Genomic DNA, 19,985 nt, shown 5'->3' on the forward strand with positions numbered 1-19,985 from the left:
GGCGTTAACAAATCTCTAATTACCTGCCGTTCTTTCAACCCTTCCAAATCGTCCAACATTTCTAGCCGATCGTCGTAATCACTTCGTTCGTGATTAGCTGATTAGCCACTCGTGGCCTTTGACCTCTCTCGAGAAAATTCTCGATCATCGTTCACGCCTTTTTCCAAGAATGAAACATAAAAAAAAAAAAGAAGAAAGAAGAGAGAGAGAGAGAGAGAGAGAGAGAGAGAGAGAGAGAGAGAGAGAGGAGATTAAAAGAAATGGAGAGAAAACGGGGAAACAAGGGAGAAGGAGACGCGTTATTCAACATTCGTTACGGCCCACGATACCTTTGTTCCTCGGCGCGTCCCTGTTCCCGCCAACTTCCGGTTTGCAAACTTTAGCTACGTGCGCGCCATAAAACCGACGAGGCGAACAAAAAGCGACGTTGCGAAACCCTTTCGTCCCCCTCCAATCCTTTGCAAGGACCGCGACTCGAAAGTAAATCCAACATGAACGGTGAACAGTGGAACGTGATAAATGCACCACTTGGCCAACCGATGATTGCCGATGTTGCATACGTAAGAGTTGGCGATAATTAAGCCGGCGTATGCGGTTCGAGTGGCTTCTTCTCTTCTTCGTTTTTGCAACTGTCTGATTAACAGTGTGCCAAGATCGAGATCGAGGGAGGAAGAAAACCGTTAAGGAATCATTGATGGATACGCTTACGCATGGGATGTTTTCTAATTATCTGGTGCACTTTAAAAAGGAAAAAGAAAAGAAGGAAAATTATGTTTGTTTTCGTTTCTAGAATCGATCCTAGATTAATATATATATATGCGGTATTACGCATGGTATAGAATTATATGATTACTAGTTGTAGAGGTTATCGTGATATTTATATCTCGTTAATATTAATCGAATTCATAATGGCTCGCACGAAGATTAATCAATGAATAATAATAAAACGAATGGAATAATCTTTTAAGAATTTTCAAATCGAAAATCGTAGAAAGTTTTCATTTATCGAAGAGTTAATTGTTGCTCCGCGCACTTTTTCCTCGAGCCGTTTTTAAAAACCAGGCATCTTTTTATTTCAGATTTCCATCACACAGGGGAAACAAGAAGACCGAGATTCTTGAGGTAAGACGAGGTAGATCATTAACGGGTACGTGTGTGCCTCTGATGTGCTTACGTAGCCTAATGACAGCGCTTTTGAAGAAACGTGACTCGATTTAGACGTACTGTCCTCGCCCATTTTAAAACAAAGACGATCGTTCTCCGCGTGTAATTCGTCGTCTCTCATATTTCGTCGAAAATGAATTTTTTCCACCGAGTTCAAAACTCGAGCTAACTTATCATATACGGAAACGAGGAAACGAATTTTTCATCATGGTTCCGCCCGGTAGCAACGTTAATCATTCAAAAGAGAGAGAAAAAAAGAAAGAAAATATCAGAAATCAAAATATCACTGTGCGCCACGAGTTGAAGTAACTTTGCCATTTGCGCGATGCGAACAAAGAAAATAGGGAAGAACGGATAAAATATAACCAAAAGAAAAGGAGAGAGAGACGAGAAAGAAAGAAAGAAGGAAAGAAAAGTGAAAATAAGGGGAAACGAGATTGAAATGAAAATCTCTGATTCGAAAGAGCTTTTTATTTGGCTCGTTAATTGTAGTTGAAGCGAATTTCCTCACTCGGAGTCGAGGTCGGTTGGTTTAAATTTATTAATTTTTAATGGACCATAACTGGCGGAAACCAAAAAACCAACTTCACCCTCTCTCTCTCTCCCGCTCTTTCCAACCAGCTCTGTGTTTCTTTGAAGTTTTACCATTAGCTAGGATCTTGCTTTTGTTGTATCATGAAAAATAAAAGCATAAGTTTTCGCCGAGGCAAGAGTAGAATTTAAAAAAAAGAGAGAGAGAGAGAGAGAGAAAAGAAAAGACAAAGAAGAAAAAAAAACATCGGTTGCACGAGGAAGCCGTTTTCACGAGGGAAACCCTCGCAGACCCGATTCGAAGGCCTCGTCCTAAATGCGCGTTGCCTCTCTTCGCGTACTCTCGTCTAATTGTTCGGTAAAAATGTCGGCGCCACGTTGCTTGTACGGCCATTCGGCTAACCGGCAACGAACCCATTCAGATTGCTCGGTCATTCGCTGTGAATACCTTTGTTGCATTCTGTCGCGATAGAAGCGAGCGTTTCGTATGTTCCCTCGCCGGACGACAGATATTTGTTGAATGGTGTCCATTGTTGGCGAGCTGGAATTTGGTTTTTATATCGATTCTCCTTGGATTATTTTCTTTTTCTTTTTTCTTTTTTTTTTAATATATTCATTCACCTTTTTTATCGGTGAAATACACTATTTCGATTCGCAGTCTTAACGTATTATTATATAACGTACGTTTTCTAATTATTACTCGCTTAAGAATTAGTAGTGCAATTGAATGTTGTTCGCGCGATATTTTTCGCTTCGATCGTAATTATTCGAACGATACGATCGTACGAGTCCAGTAAATTATTATCGGGTGTATACAACAACAATGATATCCCATTCCATTAAATCAGCTTAGTGTAACCGGTCATTATGCTAATTAGAACAACAGAATCGTTTTACGGCGAATAATCAAATCAGCAAACGTAATAAATAATATCGGCACGTAATTCTGCATCAAATTCTCGGAAAGCGTACTTACATCCACGTCTCTATCGTTCCACGTGTTGTCCTTCGTTCGTGAAATATATTCAATCAATTATTTCCACGCCCGTGAATCAAATACATTCGCATATTTATACGCGAATTACAACGTGCCACGGAAATATCTTCCCTCGAAAACACGACTCGAATCCAAGCGAATATGAAAACAATTTCCTCGCGATAAGATCCTCGACGCGTGCCATCCCATCCCCCATTCTTCACAAAAATCCGTCAAGATATTGTGTACCATCCCACGAGGCTAATTGCCTCGTTTGTATCTTGTCCTCGGCGGAATGCAGCCACGCAAAGGAGAAAATCTCGAATAAAACCTGTCTGTCTGTCTAGCTGGCCGGAGAAATAAGCCACTCGAGCTTCAATCCGTTCCAGTTTACAAGAACTGCGATGTTTCCGCTCCCTTTATTAAATCGCCCTCGCTTGCCCGTTGGAAAAAAAGTATCGAAGAGGTGAAACCGAGAGCTACATCTACCCTGTTTCGTGAATTTGGCTCTCGAGAGACGCTGAGAAGATCTGAGAGTGCAAACAGGAAAAAAAGAAAAAAAAACATTCACGCGCATACACCTTTCCTGTGTACACAATGTGTGTGTGTACACAGATAGAGGGCGAAAGAGAAAGAGAGAGAGAGGGACTCGTCTCGTTTTCCAATCTTTCCCCTCCAGTGGGAAGAATAGTCAGTCGTTTCACGGTGTTATCATACAACGTGGCCAACCTCGGAAGTTTTAATGAATCGAAAGAAAAAGTTGGAGGCTGGCCATATCCCGGGCAAGGTTAATTTCATCCTTGTTGAAAGTTGGGGGGAAAAAAGTGATGTAACGTCTTGAAGCATTTAATCGCCGGCCTCCCCCTATTTTGCCTCGTCGGCTCCTCGCTTCCTTCCTTTTATTTTGGATTACTTCGAGACCCGAGTAATCCCCTTAAGCCTGCCCCCAGTCCCCGGTGTGCGCCTCCCGGAACAAAAATAGCCGATTTATTTTCCGAATTTAGCGAACACTAGGCCGGGGAGAAGAGTGTATTTTGGGGGAGGGAATTATTGAATCGCGAAGGGATAAGGTTATCGGATATATATAGACGTAACACGATTTTAGTAAATTATTACAGGGATCGAGGTATTTTCAACGTTGATCTTTTTCACTTTAAGGCTTGCTTAAAGTAATCGTGAAATTAGTTCAAGTTGGTGAAAATTCTTACCTCTTTCGAACAGAAATAATCGAGAATGGGAGAATTGACTCGATTTCCTTACGTTTCGTCGCGAATGTTACCGAAACTTTCGATTTCCCTTCCTTTTTCTTTTTTTTTTTTTTTTTTTTTTTAGATAGTAGGATAGGAAATTCGAGAAGAGATTTTTGTATCATCTCGAACTTTGAACTGATTCTAGTTATATTAGGTTATTATTAATTAAAGAAGGATTGAATAGCTGGATATAATTTTCTTCAAGAGAAGTTCTTGCTTGATAAATCAATAATTAAGAGACTTCACGTTTGACCTCCTTTTATGATATTTCATTTCAACTCCTTTCGTCCTGATCGTACAATCGGAACGAACTTCTATAAAAATTTTACGAATATATCTATAATTTTCTCTCGTTACGTAGTATGTAACACGTTTCAGAAATATATTATCGTTAAATTTAAACGCATCGTTGAAGGTAATTCCTTCTCCCGTTCGGATAAATCAATCGATTCGAGGTTAAATCGCCGTCTCATTTTTCTTCCCCTTCGAGTGAATTTATCGTAATCGAGGGCGACAAACGCAAGGTAATCGTTTAGGCAACAGAGGGGAGGGGAGGAAACAAGTTTTCAAGTTTTCTCGCGGAATCACGCGGATTAGGAAACTTTGTCCCCCTTTTGTAAACTTGTTCGAACCGCGAAAAATTGGAAGAGGAAAGCGAGAGCTCGACGGATCGATCGAGCGGTTCGACACCGTTTATGGAAATAAATCTCGAAGTCGAACGTGCGTGTCGCGTACGCGCGCGCCAATTGGAGCGGAAGTGGCGCGGTACCAGCGCGACGGACCCGTGAATCTCTATCGAAAGTGGAAGTAGGCAGCCGTGATGCAGAAACCGGGTGGCGTGTACGCGTTCGAGATTTATGGAACGGTGTGTGTAATTGACTTTCATTACGATGCAAATTGCCCCGGTCACGATACCACGCAAAATAACTGTTTAATTCTTCTTACGAGGAATCTCGTTCCTATATTTCTTTCTTCTTCTTCTTCTTCTTTTTTTTTTTTATAACTTCTTGCTTTCTTCTTCTGCTTTCCTTCGTTCGTCCGTGGAGAAGTGGCGCAATTAGACGCTATAACTTAGGAGAATTGTTGTATATAATACTGGAAGGTAATTAGAGTGAATTGCTGGAGCTATACAAGTTCGTATTCCGAGCGAAATTTGAAAAAAGTTACGAGTTATATTATACTGGAGGATTCTGAGAATCGGAAATTTCCATTTTCGATTCGAAGTGAGATTTATAGATTTTCGAGTTGGTAGTTATCGTACGTAATACAATCGTTGATGAATAGCACGATTCTTCAATTCGATGTAACAGTTTCGAATCGTAATGTTATTAAAAGAAGAAGCTTGCAATTTTAATCCCTCACATTCGTCCTTTTGTTTGTTACGAAAAGTACGAACTTTTGTTACGCTCGGCTGGCAAATTGTCATTGTTAAATTACCATTGATAATTTAACATGGAAGAAGGTATAGAAACGTGCACGAAACCTAATTTCGTGCACCAAAACGCATTAAAGGGAGGATGGTAGACACGCTCCCTTTGTGGAACGGAGCATTGCGCTGTCAATAAGCCCGTGTAATCATCATGGCGTGTAAGATGCTTGTACTTTTACTTGATGCCCGCAATATTTTTAACCGTCTGCCTGGCCAAGATGTACGAGTGTTTGGCTGCCGTTTTTAAAGCCCTCGCTCTCGTGTCTCCAGAAGGAAACACGGCAACGTGGATCGCGCTGCGCAACGTCTACTTCTTCGCTTTTTAGATTAACTTCTGCTCGCACGGAAGACCCGGCGAGTACCTAGCCGGAAACGGGCTCGTCCGAGAAATTCTCGCGGTCTTTGAACACGTTTAAGCATTTTTACACCTGGAAACACCTTCTTAAACGATAATTGAACGGCGAGTTTTCTTATTAATAGTGGGTACGGTGATAAAATTCTGCTCGCAATAAATATTTTCTCGACAATAACGGAACATATTTATATTGCAAAGATTCCAGAAGATTGTTATCGACATTATAAAATATCGATAAAAAATTCGTTTAATTATTAAATTTAAAAAATTCTATCTCACAATATATCTCTTAGAATTATTATTTGAAATTTCATGAAATTTTAATTCTTGAACGAATAGCTGTTAATGCAAACTTATTTAAACATACAGTTTCGTATTTGCCTCGAAGGAACACAGGTAAAATAATTAAAATAATTGTTACTTTGAAATTTTAATCAACTTTTCAAACCACGTTCTTAAACCACGTTATAGATTAAAAATTGTCCTTCTTGTTCAATCTATGAAAAATCAATTACAAAAAAACATATATATTTTTCAAATTATTACAATATTTTTCAAAAAGATGAATAATTACGCGCGATAACGTAATAATTGAATTCGTAATCAAAACGTGGAAATTAAATCTTAACGACGAAATGGAATCGCGCCATCGAGCTTCGAAAACGCAAAATAAACGCATCACCTTTAATCGTAAAATGACTGCGTCACAAGAGAATAAGTTCCAATTATTCGCGAAACATCGCCGCAACGGAGAGAGAGAGAGAAAGGCGTGGAAAGTCTCCACGGGGCTGTAAACGATAATCCAACGGCGAATAATTTTAATTCGATCTCGCGTATTGGATTAGTTTCGGATTAAAATGCGTTTTAATCTTGCCAGGGGTTCCGCGGAAAATTTTACGACCCTTCTCGAGTCTTCTCGAGGCGAGCGCGTGATCCAGTTGAAAATGAAGCTCCAGAAGATCCGGAGGAGAAAATAAAAAGCCCTTGGTGTGGCTCTCCTCGAGTCGTGTTCCTCTCCTCTTCTCCTTTTCTTCTTCTTCTTTTTTTTTTTTTCACCGACCCCCATCGATACAATTAAGGAAGCGCGATAGATCCGAGTTCGAGTCGAGGGAAGAAATGAACTCTTTGACGATTAATTCGGCGGGATCAAAGGTGGAGGAACGGGTTTCTTATCGCTCGTTTCCGGGGAACGCCGTTTCCCTTTCGTGCGGCTCCAATTAACCGTGATTCCTTTCTCGGTCATGCGTGCGTATACGTTTAGGAAGTGGATAATCGTGGCCGGTAATTACGTTGCCGGCAATTTCGTTATTGAGAGAATTTATCGTTCATAGCGAGCATGAAGAGCAAAAATGACATTAAATGGTAATTAATTGGATAAATTGGATATTTCTTTATTAATCTTTTTTGTTAACCGGTTTAGTAAAGGAAATTAAATGTGTTAAATTATCTTTCAATTTAAAAATTAGATTTTTACCAAGTGATTTCTTCCAAGATTGCTTTCGCTCTCTTCGCGTTCTCTGATGGGTTAAAAATATGCTCTGTATAAGATAAAATTATAAGTTACAAATATTGAGAATGAAAAAAATTATTGGAAGTGATTATTAGTGAACGTTGTACTTGTAATTTAACTTTAATCTGACATTATTCGATCGTATTATTCGTAGTTGTTGAATGCTACGTTGGTTCGCAAAGGGTTAAACGTGATCCCATAGTGCATTGATTTGCATACAAATAAAATGGAAATGCATTAACTTATCGATAATCAATGATTATTAATCGTAATCGAGGGAACATTTGCAAAGCTGGGAATCGCATTCGTTTCCATCGTGATCCACTATAGATTCGGTACTTCTAATGTCATTGAAATCAAAGACGTTCCGTTACGATCTACGGTCGTGCCACTCCTGATACCACCAAATCCGCCGATTACGAGTGGTAAATCCACACTAAATCCATACATATATATACGCACGCTGCACACCCCGGTGTTGTATCGATTAATGCATTGTTTGCATACAGATGTAACATTCCCAACGCTATCAAATTCAAAGACGTTTGATGACTGTGACGTAGCCGTTCACCACACCGACGGGTATTCCGATGTGTCCGTGATTACAAGGATAACCCCTCTGACGCCACTAAATCCTCAAACGTTTGATGACTGTACGTTACATATACCTACAATTTCAGACGCCTCAATGTCTATCGACCACTGTTGCTACTCTCACACCGATCAACCTAACCTTACCCTACCCTCTAAGAGAGACAAAATTCGAACAATTCAATTTTTCCTATTATTTTTCCTACATTCTCATCTTAATACTTGATCTTTCACGAGAATTCTCAGCGTTTTCTGATGCTCGTCATTGTCATTGTTATTCTCGAGTACATTGTCGATAAGGTATTCGTACAGTTGAATAATAAAACTATCGGTGTTGGAATATTGAATATAATACATTGCACAAAGTCCTCGGTTGACATCTCGATCACCATCACGGATAATAAACTCGTTACAAAGACGAACGACGTTACTATCTTCCTATTGATACATTACGCCCTATTTCTTATCCGAGAATATTCGTTACCCGTAATCAGCGTTAAGTAAGCATCCATAACCCATCCTATCAATATTCATCAACACGTAATACCGGTATCACCGCCATCCCCACGTATATTCGAATAAGAAACCTTGGGCAGAACTTGCCCAACTCATTTACTTCCATCCCGTCCCATGAATATTCGATTATTAGCGCGAAACCGCCCCTCCCTCCTCTGTTCCTGGATCGAGGTGATACGTGATACGCGAAAAGAACGATTCACTCGCTCGATTTACTTACGGCCAAGTAAGAAGAGACCCGTTGAGAAATCTCCTCTGAGCATAGTTGATTATTTACCTAGGGGTGGTACATCTCTCACTCGAGGAGGATACAAAGTGCGTGTACGAAGCCTCCTGCGCGAGCCATCTATCCTTTCCCGTGGTTTATAAGGTATGCAATCAACGCGCGTTCACCCATTCACAGTGGCGTACAGCCCCGCTAGGAAATCCGGTTGGAAATTGGCACGGATTTTATACGCGGATCGTATTACTCACGGACTCGATTCCCTACGATTTTTTCCCTTCCACGGGAAGGGGATGGAATTAATTTTGCTTTGAAAATTTCTTTCGGTCGGAATTGATATTAATTTAGCTTGGGGGAAAAAAAAAAGAAAAAATTTCTTTCGGTCGGTGACAATTTTTTTCGCCTTTCTAGGTTAAAACGAATTAATACCGCTTCGAAAAATTTCCTTCTCTTGCTAATAAATTTCTCAAAGAGCGCGGATTAATCTCTTTCTGATTCTTCTTTCTTTCGTTGTTGGACTCGATCGAAAGAGAAAATAGGATCGAATTACCTCGATGAATCGAGTTGGAATTTTTCGAGGATAGGGAAGGAAATATATAGAATAGGCAGGAAAATTGTAAATTTCGGTTATTCACCTCGGCCGGCCATTCATATTTTCGCGACCTGTTATTTTTCAACAGCAACAATTCCATCCCCCGTGGAACACAAAATTCCCCCGGAGTCTTTAACTTTGTACAACGGGTGTATACGTATAACCCGGGACAAAGCGACGTTCACCGTTAATGTACAATAATTCATCACAGGCATCCCCCGACTTGGCTTCCGTAAGTTTCAACGCGAAACGTTTCCACCCGACAAAAACTGGCCAACTTTACAACACCGGAGAAGGAGTCCAACGCCGTCTCCAGTTGGTGTCGTCGAAAAGTTCTCGTTACAATAAGAACGAAAAGCTGAAATTTTCCTCTATCGTTTTAGATCCTCCTTTGTCTCGTCCCCCCGATGAAAAACGAATTTCGGGGTGGATGGAGAAACGGGAAGAATCGCATCGCGTTTCAAATAATTTTGTTTATAACACGACTTCCTCCTCGGAAGATCGATTGATTTTATGCTCCGTTTAATCGTGAGATTGCTCTCGACGTTGATGATTTATTCTAGAAAATTCTAGATAAATAATTTAGAGATGCTTCATTTTTTTTTAGAGAATTTTTAGAGAAAATTCTTGATACACTTTTTTCTGGCTGAAACACTGAAGCAGCCCAACTTTTTAATCCCTTAAGATATTAATTTTCTTCTTTACAAATTTGGATTCTTCGACTATCCTCTTGACCGGTTAATTAAATTATTTAAATAAGCGTACTTTTGGTAATACAACACCGTGTTGTCTAAGTTTACAGAAACCATATAACCAAGAGGAACGAGTTTCGTTTCGCCCCGTAGAAATTCTTCTCGCGCCTTCAATATCGCTTAACAGTTACCCGAAAAGCCATATAATCGTGGATATTGACTGAAAAATTCGAAGAGGGAAACCCACTTCGTTGAAATTTTACACGAATACATTTCTTTCTCGTTTCTTTTGGAACAATGACACGAGTGGCTGTTGCGAAATTGGAGTAACCGATGGAGCTCACCGATCTGTAAGTCGGTGCAAACAAAACGAAGCGAATTATCCGGATGAACGAGCACTCGAGAAGCTACGAATTCGTTGATTTCGACGATAATGCACGTTCGAACGGCCAATTGGAAAGTGTTAATTGAACCGGATTTCCGCCCGACTTGTCATTTAACGAATCCATTCCTCCTAGATTCGGTATATAATCCATCGTATTTTTCAATTTTACGGTTGACCTTTGCCAACCTTCTTACTTTTACGATCCCACTAGTTAAGCTAATTACAAAATTCTATTTTCTCCGACTCCATCTTAATTTTATCATTAGCCTAAAAAAATTACACTCTTCGTTCAAGGATTAACGTAGCACACGCGATCTTCACTTTCATCAAATTCCATACGGTCACGCTATCGAACAATTTTTTTTTTTTTTTTTTTTTCCCCTCTTTCAACTCGATATTCCTCAACTCAAACAAAGAAACGAGGAGAACAAAAGCTCGTTTAATTACCAAAAATCCATTGTCCCTCTCATTCAATCCTCTCGGATATACCATTTCTATTTTTTCTCTCTCTCTCTTTTCTAACCTTTCTAATCTAATTATCCCCTCTTTCCCCGTTTAATTTTCTCCCCCCATCGATTGCCGCGGATCTTTCAGACTTTCGATTTCCACGTCGTTAAACGCTTTATCGACCAACGAATAGCCATCCGTCCGGGAAGGGAAGCGGCGAGGCGTCATCCCCTCATTTCGCGGTCGGCTTTTCTTTCCTATGATAGCACATCCGCCTAAGTAACGACGCCCCGGCTACGTCCTATGAATATTGACGATCGAGGGTGGTCGACCGATTCATATCCTTGTTTCTAATCGACTCTCTCCCTCTCTCTCTCTGACTCTTCATTTTTCATCCCCTATCAACGGAACAAAAAAGTTCGCCATCAACCCTCCTGACCCAACCTGCCCTCCATACCCAACCTCCCTTCTCAGCTCTCAAGACACACAATACACATGCCTTTTCGCCTGTTTAAAACCTACGCTCTACCCTTCCCTCTAACGATCAGACGCATCAGCCTATCTCCTCCCAATAAACGTAAACGCTGACACGCGAACGATGAACGATACCCCCTTCCGGTTCCTCTTCATCCCCTTTATATATATATATATATCTATCCTTTATCCAGGTTTTCTCATATCTTCCACACGACGTGGTGCAAGGATATAGCTCGATATTTCTACTCATCGATTAGGTTCCAGAGTGTTTATCATCCTTATCGGTCCCATTCGCCGCCACGTACGATAACGTCGCACGATGTCGTCTCTTTCGTTTCCGTGCGGTGGAATTCGATCGAAGGTAAAGCCACGTTGCGTGCTCGTCGGTGAAAGAATCCTCGACGACCTCCACCGAATAAAAGAAAGAAGGAGGGAGGGACTTTTGCCATCGATATATCACGATGTGTCCGCGCGCGGTGTCCTCTCCGCGTGTTTCTCTTCGAGTCGGTTCAATCTAGGCTAGGTGACCATTAGGAAGAATGAATGATTAATGACGCATTTGCGAGGAGAGAAGGGAGATCGGTGTTGCTTTTTGTGGAAACACACGCTCTGCCCTCTGTTTTTTGTCAATCTTCAAATCTTTTTGATTGAGATAATCAGTCAATGTATGTTCGAGTGATTTTCTTCTTTTTTTTGGTAATATGTTATATTTAGAAATCATGGAAACTAGGTGTGTATTTTTTCCACGTGCAATCATTCCAAAATACATGATATCAACGGATCAATGTATCGAAGTGTGGAAATAAACGCCTCGCGTGTCGTCTCCTCGTTCAAACTTAAAAACGAATTTTGTAACTGATTCCACTTTATTCAGGATCTCAGCACGCGATCTCCAGATCTGTTTATCTTAAACAGAACTCTGCGACGAGCAATAAAATCGTTTCGATAAAGAGTATGCGTGATTGGAAGGATACGTCTTGTTCTTGCGCCGACCTGTGCCATATTGTTTCACGCTTTAGGAAGATGCACACGCTTCCTAATCTCTGGCCTAATCTTGTTTCCGATATTTCGACCGCACTGGTCAAACAGATCTGACCCCTATACGGGATTATCGAAGATAAGGGTTAACAGTTCTCAACTGTGATTATGTGAGTTGTAATGGAATGATAAGTGGTGAATAATTGAATGACTATTGGCTTCTCGTCAGAGAGCGAGGGAATCGAAATCGAAGGGATAAATTGATTTTGAAAGACGTAGATTGGAAGTAATTTGAATATTGGTGATTTCAGTATAATATCGACTTGTGAAATATTTTATTAACTTTGATTATTTTTCATTCCAAGTTTGGCCAGGATTTGATTGAATTTTCGCAGTGTTTAAGAATTTCGATTTAATATTTGCGTTAATGCTGTTATTCGAATAAAGCGTTCAGTTTCTTTTTTAAAAAAAAAAAAAGAAAGAAAGACATTCGGAACGTAAATAAAATCTGCGAAAGAATGCATCAAGGGTTTGCTGTTTCTCGTTGATCCTTTTTACTACGAGCGAATTCCTTCCAGGAATTTCCAGGTAGGTCATTCCAGGGAACAGACTGCATACCTGAAGATGACTGGCTTTGTTCAGTTTAATCTTGTCGCTGTACAAGTTAAACAGTATCGAATAATGAAAATTATGCTTTTGCTTTCAAAAATTTCTAAATAAATCTGTTTGCATTTTAAAATATTCGATGATTCCAATTTTTTTTTCTCAAAATTTTTAAAAGCACAAAATTTCAAAAATAAATCATGGAAGATTTCGACACGGATCGATTCGAAAAATTTCAAAGGACAAATAGGACAAGCCACGACGATGAATAAGATCGATGATTGCTCGTGAATTTTCATTGAAATACTTTAAAAGATTTAATAAGCGAATACCTCGTTAGATCTCGTGTTCATATTAACATTTGATCGACACACGCTTCATCTCGATCATTTATCGACAACGTGGGATAGGTCCGGGGGCTTTATATGGTTAACGTGACGTACTCGCGAGCCTTTCTAGCCTGTGTGAAAACCGACCGACTTCGCTGACCCGGATCCTTTGTGGCCGTACATCAAATTCCCTCGAATTGGTCTGACAAAATTTAATATAGTACCCCACTATAGTTGAATTCGTTTTGGCTGCTCTATCATCCGCAAGAAAAAGATGTATATAACGGGCGCGTCGTTGCGCGAGGAACTGGGGCACAATTGAATTTAGGCCACGAGAATAAATAAATAAAAATAATAGAAATGCTTTTATTTACAATTTTTCTTCCGTGTTCCATGCAAAATTTTAACAATCAACTCGAAACATTTGATCTTGTAATCTTTATTACTTCTTATAACAAATTTAACCAATATTACTCTTTTAATATTACTTTATCTCTTGAGATTGCGGATATTATGCGTAAATTTCTATGTAACTACGAAACTTAACAAAAATAATTATTCGAAATCGCTATCTCTTCGAATTTCAATAAAATAGAATCGGTTGTCTGCCTAATTAAAAATATAAACTTCGTATTACGAACAATACGAAGTTATTGTTCTTATTCTTTTCTTTATCGACGGTACAGAAATATTGAAACTTGTTTACGTTATAAAATTGTTTTACAATATTCCCCTCGCTTTATTCCCCCTCACCTTTCGTTTGGTATAAGGAAGTAGAAGAAGAATCGATGAAACGGGGCGAGTCGCTCCTGACAGAGTCGAGATGCGTTGTTATTCTTAGCGGATCGAAGTTCTAGTAATTGATGTTGCTGGATAGGTGTGGTAAATTGCGTTACTTCGGTTAAGATAACATCGAGTGTTTGTTGATATTGCAGGAATATATATTGTTGGAGACATGCCCTGATTGCGTTTGTCACTCGCCGTTTGGAAAAATAAATATCGCGGGAGATTTAAATGGCAACACGTAATGGCGCTTTGCGAAAATTTACAGTACAGTTATTAAAAAAGTTACGAATGTTATAGACCTATCTTCGTACGACATGTCGGATAAATTTAATATTTTCGCGTGTTTATCGATCTATTTTCTTTCCTTTTTAAAAAAAAAAAAAAAAATAAAATATTTGACGGAAGAAAAGTATTCATATTTAATTTCGAATCGAAACGGAGAATTAAAATCATAGATATTTCAGAGGGACAGATATTTTTCTTTTTTCTCCATTATCCTCCTCCCCATTCTATTTGAAATTCCGCAAACTTTTTGACCGAATGATCCATACGATTCCGCGTAACGTGGTTTTACACGTACGATATAACTTATAACCCCATATTTTATAACTGTACACTGTATTTATCGTGTTCAAACGTTTCTCTGGCACCGACATATCGACGATATTCGCGAAAAAAAGGTGGATCGTTTCGAGCAGCATAACTCGTGATATTTATCGATCGATAGGTTTCTGCCCTCAATGAAAATAAGTGTTCCGCCAATACGAGCAATACGTGCCTGGAACTAGCGATGAATGGCCCTTTTCGAATCGTGAAACGCTCGTCGATGTTAACCGAGGCATTAGTAACAGCTCGTATTTAATTGTATTATTTACGTTTAATGGCGAAAATGTAAATATCGCGTGAGATATAAAAAAAAAAAAAATTGCGGGTTGTATCGATGCTTGTAAATTGAGAAATCACTTTCACGATGAAATAACGCGTGTGTATCATTTATCGTGATATTAATAGTGAGGCATCCGCGTTTTAATTCCGCTCTACCCGCTAGGAAATGAATAAATATCGTATGAATTTAAATCGTGTCCGATCATAAATTGTTATTTCGCGCGCGAAAAAAAACACTCGAATGAGGTAATACGAGATAATTACTTGTGTTAATAGTTCATTAAACAGTGACAAGTTTTAATTTTATTTTCGCAAACGTTGGGCAAAAAAAAAAAAAAGAAAGAAACAAAAAACAAAATCAATATCGTTTGAATATATATCCCTAGCCCAGAAATATCGTGTTGAGTCGTGTATGTAAAAAAAAAAAAAAAAAAGAAAAAAAAGAAAAAAAATTCATTTCAATTAAAATTAATAAGCCATATGGGCGAGATATTTCAATTTCGCGAGGTATTCGAAGCTGGTGGGTATATAAACATTGTTTCAATTTTAACTGGCGAACTTTCGATAAAATTTTCGGGAGGAAGAAAAAAATAATTATGCGCATAGCAATGCTCGATGGTCGTTAAAATTAATACTAAAAATACCGGCGATTAACTATTTTTCCTCTCACACTGGATTGAAAAAAAAAAAAAAAGAGTACATAATGAAAAGAGGGGGAAAAAATACTCGTCTACATTTTCTCGTGAAAATTCGTGAAAAATTTAAACAAATAATTTTTGTGGGACAAGGGAACTATCTCGATAATTTCCTATTAACACGATGTGATAAATCACAGTTTCGTGGAAACGAAGCTCAGTTTTATTTTTAATTTATTGCAAAAATTAGTTTCGAAAAGTTGCATCTTTTTATCTAATTGTTTGATATTTAGAATGATATCCAATCTCTCAATTTGTCATAAGAATAGCTCAAAAATCACAATTTTAATTGTGTCTTGACTAATATGACTAGCCATAAGAAAACTCTTACATCAAAATATCAAAAATTTGGAAATAAAAAATTACAAATTTCGAATTGGGTCATCAAACGATGAACGATGTTCTTACTCGTGTATCAACTGAAATAAAGGAACGAAATCTTCTCGAAATTCTCGAATCGAAGTCAACGATGCAGGCTGGAAATATTGGCTGCATCGAATGCATTAGAGAAATGATCGGGCGTGTGATCCATTATCGTGAAAAACGTGGAGATTTCGCGGACCATGTTGATATAAAGGATCACTTCTCTCTGTTTTCTTTTCGAATAGAAGATAATCTATATACAATTGATTTACCGTGAATCTTGTTGAAAATGTTGTCTCCTTTTTTATTATTGATATCGTATTGCATGGCCAATCTGCGGGGAGAGAATGTGTCGCATGCGATGGAATTTGCATTCGATGCACTTCGGATACAAAATGAGAGCGGAGAATGCAAATCGGACGATCCACCGCCTCCGTGATTGGAGTTTTTACTCGACCTCTGCAATTTCGTTTTCGTTCCGAAAAACGGAAGTGAATTAATAGTTGTTAAAGGATAAATTGAACGAAATCTTTTGGATCTTTTGGAATTTTTGGTGGACCGATTATGAATTTTGGAATGTTTAATGATCGAAATTTTAATTCGATCATAAAGTTTATTTGCAAAAATAAGCAATTTTTTACTCCGCGTTTCCATCATTTTATTAATTTAAAAAATAAAAAAAGAAAAAACGAGTTTATTTTAATCCTAATCTATGTATGGCTTTGCCAACATATTTTCCGTTTTCATTTCCGATACGAACGGGAAGACTCGTTTCGATATTTTGAGAAAAAAATTTTAATATAAAATTGGAACGAGAAATTAGCATATTAATGACGATACTGATAAATTATTCTCGAAAAGCTGTTCGTAATTCATTTATATTTCCATATTTATCTCTTCGTGTGTCGATATATGGAAAAAAATTTTAATCTAAAATTGAAAGAAGGCGGAAAAAATTAAAATGTTAATTTTAGCGCATAACGTATAGCCATAAAGGATTAATAATAACGCGTATGCATACGCAACTACGGCAATTAAAAAAAATCGAGTCATTATTTGCTTTTTCGAAACGAAAAAGAGAAAAAGAGAAATGATAACTTTCGGATCAACAGAACATTATAAAATATCACGAGATGTTTTCATCGATACACCACTGCAGATATCGATATATATTTTCTTTTTTTTTTTTTTAAATTAAATTGGAACCAATAATTTGAAACTTTTTTTTTTAAAAACACACCTTCAAAAATTTATTACAAAAATTGATTCCTGTAAGCTCTTCGATTTAAAAAAAAAAAAAAAAGAAATCTACAGCAATTTGTAAGAAAAAAATAGCTTGTAATACATATATGCGCCCCACCCTGCACGTTTCATTTTCATTATTAAAAGAGATAAAAGATCGAGAAGATATATCGCGACATTTCGTGTTAATGGCTCGAAACGATACGCCACGTCAAAGATAATGGGAATGATAACGAGGTAGCCATTGGATTGTAGACACAGTTCACAAGTTTTCACCGACCAGCGGGAAACTTAGATTTCTCCCGTTTACGGGGGGAGGGTTTAACAACGTGTCGTGTTTAAACAGCTGTCACGTGTTTGACTTTTTGTTGGTTGACCCGATCAAATAAACGTTCCCGATAGTTTCCATATCTAATCGTATTATCGTTGTTTACGCTATGTAAACGTTCGACAGGATAAATTCGCGCCATTTTTTTTGTTATCCAACATTTTTCGAACTGAGCTTAACTCGACGGGATGTGTGATATAGCGTAAGGATGTGAACGTCACGGATTTGTGTCCATATAATGGTCCATATCGATTTTCACAGCAAATTTTCACAGATTTTTGCCACTTTTATTTTCGCGTGTTCTTATTAGGTATTATCGGTTGGAATTTATTTTATTCGCGAATAAAGCAAAATATAATAGTAAAATATTCTCTTTTTAAAAAAAAAAAAAAAGAAAAAGAAAGAATTTTTTCCATAAAAATTGGAAATTGGAAATTAAGAGGGAGGGAAAATATAACATTCTGAAGGCGTTTTATGCGCTTCTTACTTTTTCTATTACTCTTTAATTTCTAAATTTTGTAAATAATTATAGAGAGCGTTAAGGAATCCTCGATTAATGAATTTGCTTCGTTTCTCATTTTGAATGCTTGATCGATGAATAAGATAAGTTCTGCAAATGAATTCACAATCAGTAGTGCAGTAATCGGAAGAAATTCACGATGACCCAAATAGTTCAATTAAAGCAATCATCCAGAGCGATCCGTCCGAGGAACGATTTCTCAGCAATTTCTTTTTATTAATCTCTAATTATAATTCATTTAAGTAATAACATTTTAACAAATTGAATTTCATAAAGATATTTCCCCACTACAGGTACAATTATTATTAAAGACTTCCATTACTTCGAGTCGAATCAAATTACAATTTTATTTACAATTTTCTTGAAATAGTATTTCCAAAAAAAAAGAAAAAAGAATCTATTAAAAAACAATAGACACGATAAAATCCAAAATTTCAGTTTTCAGCATATTACAACAAACAACCCAAGTTTAAAATTATCTAAACTACGTTAAAAGGTACTAAAGAAACTAAAAAAGAAAAAAAAAAAATTCTCTCTGAACCAACTTTAAAATATATCCAAAAGAAACGAGAATAACTCTTCCATAATTTCCGTCTGCAGTTACACGATTTATTCATCCAACCGAATTTCGACATCGTCCAGCATCGCATAAAAATCACAACTCCCCCCCTCCACCAACAATTACACGGTGCATTTAACTCGTCAAAGGCGAGCATCACGTATCGTACAGGAAATACGCAAGAGCAATGAAAGTACAAGTGTCTCAACCGGAAACGGCGCTCGTGTTGCGCGCAACGGTAACGATTTACATCCGAAATATCTCCGGTATTATTATTATTACGAGAGAAGGGTGTTGGGCACTCCACGTGTTGCACAATTTGCAACGACGTCTCGCGACGATATTCGAAAGCTCTCATCGCGTGGAAAACTCGCCTCGATTCATTCGAGGATTCGTTTGCATCGAAAAGGGTATGGAAACGATGACGAGTGTGTGTCGTCGAGTCGAGTTTCCTCGGAAACTAATTTCATCGGTCTTTGCTGAAATGATCGAGGTCACGTATACCGACTCAACAAGATGTGTTTCGTCGATTCGCCTTCGAGGTTAAGTTAAATTTGGATGTAAAAACGATATAGCGAAATCCGTGGATTCGAAGTGGAGATTGAGACGATTCGTGAATGGTGATCGTTTTATAATTTTGGAAACGAGGGAATTAGAGAATGAGAGTGGAAGGTATTTTTCTTTAGATCAGAATAGGTTATTAAGTGGTGAGAAATAAACGAAAGTGGTGGAAAGTATTTTTTATAATCATTGCAGAATGAAAATATTGTTGTCATCTTATTGACGATTCGTGAAAGAAAGTTACACTTTTTGTTAATAGCTAAAAGAATTATTGGCTGTTTATCTGCGAATAATTTTAATCTAACGTTTTTATTAAAGTTTGAATACATAAGTGATAATATTTAATCATCAATTATATATATATATAAAAATATAGAAAAATATTATATTATTTATTATTTATGAATCGGAAGAGATCGAAGAAAGTATAATATTTTTAAAAATATGAAAAAAAAAATATAAAATAATATCTGTACATACACGAATTTCTTGGATGAATTTCTTTCTTAATGTTCTTAAGAAAATGAAATTAAATCTGGAATAATATCCGTGAACAATTTCTTCTTCTTCTTCTCCTCAATCAGACTAAAATGTTTCGCGAGAAACGTGTTATTGATCACAGTTTCAAAATAGAAGGAAAAATTAGCACGATTTGCGTCGTTACGTCCAAAGTTTTCGCAATTCAGTCGCGCGTCTCTGACTTCATTGATCAAGCCCCGATAACTAAAGAGCAGACGCGAATAAAATCACTCGAGCTCGATCGATAGACCGTGTTCCCATTGCGATTTGTTTTAAAGGAGTTGAGAAAAGAAACGAGTTGTTTCTTGTCTCGAGTTACCTGAACTCTCGATACGGATGATTAATCGACCGTAAGGAAAGCGAGGTGTAAAATTATTTTATTCAAATTAGCAACGCGTTTCCCAACGGTAATTGAATTTATCGGAACAACAGCTGAAGGATACAATGCTTGTTTAGTCGTTTCAAGAGAAATTTCCTTG

General features: G+C 37.7%; 1 long non-coding RNA gene across 1 annotated transcript in view; it reads left to right on the plus strand.

The window, feature by feature from the left end:
• The window catches only part of LOC147657143 (uncharacterized), a 183,629-nt gene that overhangs the window by 118,396 nt on the left and 45,248 nt on the right, over nt 1-19,985 (plus strand). The window contains exon 3 of the long non-coding RNA XR_015292835.1: nt 1,080-1,122. This is a non-coding gene — a long non-coding RNA (uncharacterized LOC147657143). The remainder of the gene's footprint in view (nt 1-1,079; nt 1,123-19,985) is intronic.

The sequence above is a fragment of the Apis florea genome, unplaced genomic scaffold, assembly GCF_048593485.1.
Source record: "Apis florea isolate Af1SG1 unplaced genomic scaffold, ASM4859348v1 contig_3203_pilon, whole genome shotgun sequence".
Taxonomy (NCBI): Eukaryota; Metazoa; Arthropoda; class Insecta; order Hymenoptera; family Apidae; genus Apis; species Apis florea.